Below are 7,432 nucleotides of genomic sequence, written 5' to 3'. Positions count from 1 at the left end.
ATTGGGAATAGGCATACCAGCATGTATGGTAAATGGTTTCTAGAGTGATGTTTTGCTAGAATTTGGGATTGGCATACACATGATCAGCTGTTGCCATTTTTGGACCTATTATGACATTTTTTGTATACCACTAGTTGCTAAAGGAGTATATATATTTAAAATTCATAGAGAGTCATTAAACACTAAGCATCTTTTAGTCCTAATATCTTATTCCGTTCCTAGCACCAGGGAAAAAAAGATACCAAAAATAATCTCAAAAATTTTCTTCTCACACATGGTATTAGTCAGGGTTCTCTGGAGGGATAGAATTAATATAATATATATACACATATCTATATGTTGATATAAAATACACACACACACACACACACACACAATATGAGAGCTTATTATTAACTAACAAGATCACAAGGTCCCACAATAGGCCCTCTGCAAGCTGAGGAGAAGGAGAGCCAGCCAAAGTCCCAAAGTTGAAGAACTTGGAGTCCAATGTTTAAGGGCAAGAAGCATCCAGCACAGGAGAAAGATGTAGGCTGGGAAGCTAAGCCAGTCTGGTCTTTTCACATTTTTCTGCCTGCATTATATTCACTGGCAGCTGATTAGATGGCACCCACCCAGAGTAAGGGTGGGTCTGCCTTTCCCAGCCCACTGACTCAAGTGGTAATTTCCTTTGGTAACACCCTCACAGACACACCCAGGATCAATATTTTGCATGCTTCAATCAAGTTAACTCTCATCATTAATGATCACAAGTCCACCCCTTGTCAACTTGAACCCATACACATCTCTTGAGATCATACATAATCTTCAATTAAAGACAATAATAAAGTCATAATTACACCTAGCATAATACAACTATCCTTTGTACAACTGGAAGCACACCAATCATCAACCAAAATTCTATAAGTTAACAATACTTAAATGCTGATATCAAGTCAATACATCTTATGTCACATGATAAAGGAAAAAGAAATAAAATGAAGATTTTTTAGTACAAGTACATACATGCATCAACACATTTTTAACAAGAGAAGGAAGAAATAGTCATGACAATTACAGCCCTCATTTCTGCAACTGATCACATGGTCGTAGATGGTATTGATAACTACCTATTCCCTTTGGTTCAGAAAGCACTTCAGCAGGTCATGGCTTTTTTCCTAGTGGAGTGACCCAAACCCTCATTCCTGAAGGATCTGGGCCATTTGTAGTCCTGCCTGGATTGGGCTCTTGTAATTTCCCATTGACCTTAATCACAGGGCATGGTAATACTAAGAGACACCCTGATGGATCTCCTGTATTCCATGCATACTCTTCCTAACCTCTATTGTGGAGTAATAGACTGATTTCATCTTGATAGTCTGGGTCAGTCATCCCAGTCAACACTGTTAACTCCCTTCCTAGCCTGCTGACTTAAAGATAGGAGGAGCCCAAAGTGTCCAGGTGGCAATCTTGTCTTCCATTTTAATGGAATCATTGTTGTGTCTACTGGTGGCAGCATTCCCCCATCCTGGAACTAAGACTTCTAGGTCAGCAAAAATAATATTGCAGGGACAGGAAGCAAAAATTTGCTAGTGGATCACTAGGGGTGATGGTGAGTGGTGTCACTTCCACTTTCACCCCTTGATTCCTGGACCCATGAATCCTGGGTATGGGAGAAACAGTACCATATATTGCATGCTGATTCAGAGCATACACAACCTTTTGGATAACTTTTCCCCAGCTCTGCAAAGTATTGTCACCTAGTTGGCATTATAATTGTGACTTCAAAAGGCCATTCCACCATTCTGCTAATCACCTGCTTCAGGATGATGGGGAACATGGTAGGACCAGTGAATTCCATGAGCATGAACCCACTGCCTCACTTCTTTAGTTGTGAAGTGAGTGCCTTGGTCAGAGGCAATGCTGTGTGGAATACCATGACGGTGGATAAACCATTCCATGAACCCATGGATGGTAGTCTTGGCAGCGGCATTGCATGAAGGATAGGCAAACCCATATGTGGAGTAAGTGTCTATTCCAGTGAGGATAAACCTATGCCTTTTCCATGATAAAAGAGGTCCAATATAATCAACCTGCCACCAGGTAGCTGGCTGATCACCACAAGGAATGGTGCTATATGGAGGGCTTGGAGTTGCTCTCTGCTGCTGGCAAATTGGGCACTCAGCAGTGGCCATAGCCAGGTCAGCCTTGGTGAGTGGAAGTCCATGTTGCAGAGACCATGCGTAACCTCCATTCCTGCCACCATGGCCACTTTGTTCATGGTCCCATTGGGCAATGACGACAAGGGTGGCTGGGGAAAGAGGCTGAATGGTGTCCACAGAACAGGTCATCCTATTCACTTGATTATTATTAAAATCCTCCTCTGCTGAGGTCAACAGTTGGTGAGAGCTCATATGGGATACAAATGTCTTCATGGTTTTTGACCACTCAGAGAGGTCCATCTACATACCTCTTCCCCAAATTTCTTTGTCACCTATTTTCCAATCATGCTTCTTCCAAGTACTTGACCATCCAACCAAACCATTGGCTACAGCCCATAAATCAGTATAAAGTTGCCTAACTGGTCATTTATCCTCCCATGCAAAGTGCACAACCAGGTGCACTGCTAGAAGTTCTGCCCACTGGGAAGATTTCCCTTCACCACTGTCCTTCAGGGATGTCCTAGAAAGGGGCTATAGTGCTGCAGCTGTCCACTTTCGGGTGGTGCCTGTACATCATGCAGAACCATCTGTGAACCAGGTCCTAGTCTTCTCTTCCTCTGTCAACTGATCATAGGAAACTCCCCATGAGACCATCCTAGGGGGAGAGGAGGTATGGTGGCAGGAGTAAAGACCATGGGCATTTGAGTCACTTCTGCATGTAATTTACTTGTGCCTTCAGGACCTGCTCAAGACCGATCACATATATACTACTTCCATTTGATGATGGAATACTGCTGTGAACAACCCACTTTATGGAATGGGTCAGAAAGCACCCAGTTCATGATAGGCAGTTCAGGTTGCATGGTGACTTGATGACCAATAGGCAAGCCTTCAGTTTCCAGCAAAGCCCAGGAATAGACCAAGAGCTGTCTCTCAAAAGGAGAATAGTTATGTTCAGGAACTGTCAAAGGCTCCAACAGCATCCCTATCTGCCACTGACACCTCAAGCACTATTGGATCTGCTGGGTCACACAGCCCAAGTGGCAAAGCAGCATGCCCAGCACCCTGGACCTGTTGCAGAGCCTTCTCCTCTTCTGGACCCCACTCAAAACTGGCGGCCTTTAGGGCCATTGGATAAATGGGCTGGAGTAACACACCCAAATGAGAAATGCATAGCATCCAAAATCCAAATAGGCCCACCAGGCATTCTCCCTCTTTCTTGGTTATAGGAGCAGCCAAATGCAACAACTTATCCTTCACCTGAGAAGGAGTATTTCAACAGGCCCCATGCTATTGGACCCCTAGAAATTTTACTGAGGTTGAAGGTCCCTGAGTTTGAGTCAGATTTATTTTCCATTCTCTGGCATGCAAATGTCTCACCAATAAGTCTAATGTGTTTGCTACTTCTTCCTCACTGAATCCAAGCAGCATAATGTTATCAATGTAATGGATCAGTGTGATATCTTGTGGAAGCAAAAAGCGATCAAGGTCTTTCCGAATAAGTTTATGACACAAAGCCAGAGAGTTGATATACCCCTGAGGCAGAACACTAAAGGTATATTGAAGGCAAATTGCTTCTGGTGGGCCTTATGGGCAGGAATGGAGAAAAAGGCATTTGCCAGCTTAGTGGCTGCATACCAGGTTCCAGGAGATGTGTTAATTTGCTCAAGCAATGAAACCAAATCTGATACTACAGTTGCAACTGGAGTCACCACTTGGTTAAGCTTGCAATAATCCACTGTCATTCTCTAAGATCCATCTGTCTTCTGCACAGCTCAAATGAGAGAGTTGAATGGGGATGCTGTGACAATCACCACCCCTGCGTCTTTCAAGTCCTTGATGGTGACACTATTCTCTGCAATCCCTCCAGAGATGCGATATTGTTTTTGATTTACTATTTTTCTAGGTAATGGCAGCACCATTTGGCCTTTCCCACCATATATAGCCCTCGCCTTACCAGTCAGGGAACCAGTGTAGGAATTCTGCCAGCTGCTAAGTATGTCTATGCCAATTATAATTCTGGCACTGGGGAAATGACCACAGGAGAGTCTGGGGACCCAATGAACTCACTGTAAGTCAGACTTGAGCTAAAATTCAATTAATTATGTGGCCTCCATAAACCCCTACTTTAATTGGAGGACCACAGTGATGTTTTGGGTCTCCTGGAATCAACATCAGTTCAGAGCCAGTGTCCAGTAGTCCCTGAAATGTCTGATCATTTCCCTTCCTCAATGCACAATTTCCCTGGTAAAAGACCAAAGGGCTCCTTGGGGAAGGGTGGGAGAAAGATTAACAGTATAAATTGTCGGTAATGTAGTGGGGTCCTTCCCCAAGGGCACTGGCCTCCCCTTCATTCAAGGGGTTCTGGGTCTGTAAACTAGCTCAAGTCTAGAAATTGATTGAGGGGCTGTGATTCTCTGTTTTTACAATTCAAATTAGTCTTCTGTCCATTCGCCCTAGAAGATTTCTGCTTATATAAATTAGGAGTGCAATGGCCTTCCTATCAACTTCAGACCCATTTCCATTTACATTTTTAGATAACGTTGACAATTTTTATTATTTCTCAAAATTTTAGAATAATTTTAGATATACCACATATAGTATTGTTTAGATATCCCATGTACCTGACATGCAGTTTTCCCTATTATTGGCATACTTCATTTTTATGGCACATTTATAACAATTAATAAACCAATATTGAGTAAAACTCTATACTTCATTTGGATTTCTTCAGGTTTTCCCTAATGTCCTTTTGCTGTTCCAGGATGTCTTTCAGGATGTCACGTTACATGTAGTCATCATGTCTCTTTAGGCTCCTCTTGGCCTAAGGGACAGTTTTTCAGAATTTCCTTGTGTTTGATGATCTTAAGAATTTTGAGGAGTACTAGTCAGGTATTTGTATAATGTCCCTCAATTATGATTTATCTGATATTTTTCTCATGTTTAGACTGGGTTTATGGTTATGGGGGTATAAGACTATGGAGGAGAATTGCCATTCTTATAATATAATATATAACAAGGATATAGGCCAGGCTCATACCTGCAATCCCAGCACTTTGGGAGGCCCAGGTGGGTGGATCACCTGAGGTCAGGATTTCGAGACCAGCCTGACCAATATGGTGAAACCCCATCTCTACTAAAAACACAAAAATTAGCCGAGCATGGTGGTGTGCGACTGTAGTTCCAGCTACTTGGGAGACTGAGACAGGAGAATTGCTTGAACCCGGGAGGCAGAAGTTGCAGTGAGCTGAGATCATGCTACTGCACCTCCAGCCTGGGTGCCAGAAAGAGGCTCTGTCTCAAAAAAAAAAAAAAAAAAAAATACATACTATCCATACTATCAACATGACTTACCACTGTTGATGTTGACCTTGATAAAGCTACTGAAATAGTTTTTGTTAGATTTGTCAATTATAAATTCACACTTTCCCGCTTTACTATAGTGTATTTTTTAGAAGGTATGTGCAGACTCCATTTAAGAGGGGGAGAGTCATGCTCCACTTCATTAAGAGTGAAATAGTTAGATAAATTATTTGGAATTTTTCTGTATAGGAAATTTGTCTATTCTCTCCCATATATTTATTCAATATTTGTTTATATCAATATAGACTCATGGACTTTATCTTATATTGGATTAAAATCCTTTACCACTTTACTTATTGTGTTGACTAAATTGTTCCAGCTTTGACCTTCATAAACTTTTCTAGTTTACTATTGTCTCCCTTTCACATACTTTCATCATTATAGGTTTGTTTTTATTTTTGTTTTGAGCACTTGCTTTATGTAGCACTACAAGTTTATCTCTTTTAGAAAGTAGGATCCTTTCTTTTTAATCCACTTCGCCCATCTCTGACATTTGATTGGAACGTTTAATTCACTCACATTTAATGTAATTAATGATGTAGCTTTGATTTACGTTTACCTTTTTCCCATTTGATTTGCATATATATTTTATTTTTTTTGAGTGCCTCTGATCTTTCTTTACCTCCTCCTTTTATATCATTTTAATTTCTCTGCTGTTTTTCACCTCTATTTTTGAGCTTTTCATAGTGGTTGCTGTAGTTTTGATGTGTATCTTTAACTTTTCACAATCTAGTTTTGGAAAATGCTGATTTAATTCCAGTAAAATCTAGGAATATTTTTTTTTTTTTTTTTTTGAGATGGAGTCTCTCTCTCTTTCTGTCACCCAGGCTGGAGTCCAGTGGTGCAATTTCTGCTCACTGCAATCTCCACCTCCCAGGTTCATGCCATTCTCCTGCCTCAGCCTCCTGAGTAGCTGGGACTACAGGCACCTGCCAGCACTCCCGGCTAATTTTTTGTATTTTTAGTAGAGAGAGGTTTTCGCCGTGTTAGCTAGGATGGTCTTGATCTCCTGACCTCATGATAGGCTTGCCTCAGCCTCCCAAAGTGCTGGGATTACAGGTGTGAGCCACCACGCCCTGCCAAATCTAGGAATTTTTAACCAGATTAGCTTCATTTCCTTACCGTTCCCTTCTACTAACATTATAGATATAAATATTTGTGTTTTTATATATACACACATTTTTACATAAATTTTTTGTAGTGAATGTCTGCTAATAAAACCAATCTCAATTTTTATCTCACGCTGTCCTTATTTTGCAGTCATTTGTAAAAGATTATTTTGCTGAATATAAAATCTTGATGTATAATTTCTTTCTTTTAGAACTTTGAATATGCCATCCTACAGCCTTTTAAACTTACTGTTCCTAACGAGAAATAATTAACATTGTTGGCATTTATGATGAGTTGTTTTCAGTTGTAGCTTAAGTAATACACTCTTTGCTTTGACTTTCAGCACTTTGACTATCATAGGCAGAGATTGTGCCCATATAAGTCTAACCCTAAAGACTTCCATCCTCTGATAATAGAGTAGTATGTGAATGAGTTGCAACCCATTCTCCATCTTCCTTGCCTTTCACATTTTGCCCATCTTTCCACTGTCTCTTTCACACAAGCAAGGTTTAACAGTCAACCAGTGACCTGTGGAGAAGTTATCTTATTCACTTTATGGTTCTTTCATATTTAGGAACTCTCCATCAATTTATAGCCTTATGCTTGCACAAACCAAACTGCCACATTGAGACAGCAAAGATGCAGGTTTTCACCCTCCATCCAGAATTGAGTTTGACTTTGTGGCAGCAGAGTCCTTGTTTTCAAGATAAAGTTATAATTATTGAATATTTAGCTAAGTGCATGTTGCAGGGAGGCAGAGAGTAGGAGCAGCCCTAAGCAAGAAGGACCACTCTTTCCTAGCATGCTTATTTGAAGCC

Source organism: Theropithecus gelada, chromosome 5 (assembly GCF_003255815.1).
Source record: "Theropithecus gelada isolate Dixy chromosome 5, Tgel_1.0, whole genome shotgun sequence".
NCBI classification, from domain to species: Eukaryota; Metazoa; Chordata; class Mammalia; order Primates; family Cercopithecidae; genus Theropithecus; species Theropithecus gelada.
The sequence above is the reverse complement of the archived record's forward strand: the minus strand, read 5'-3'. Positions refer to the sequence as shown.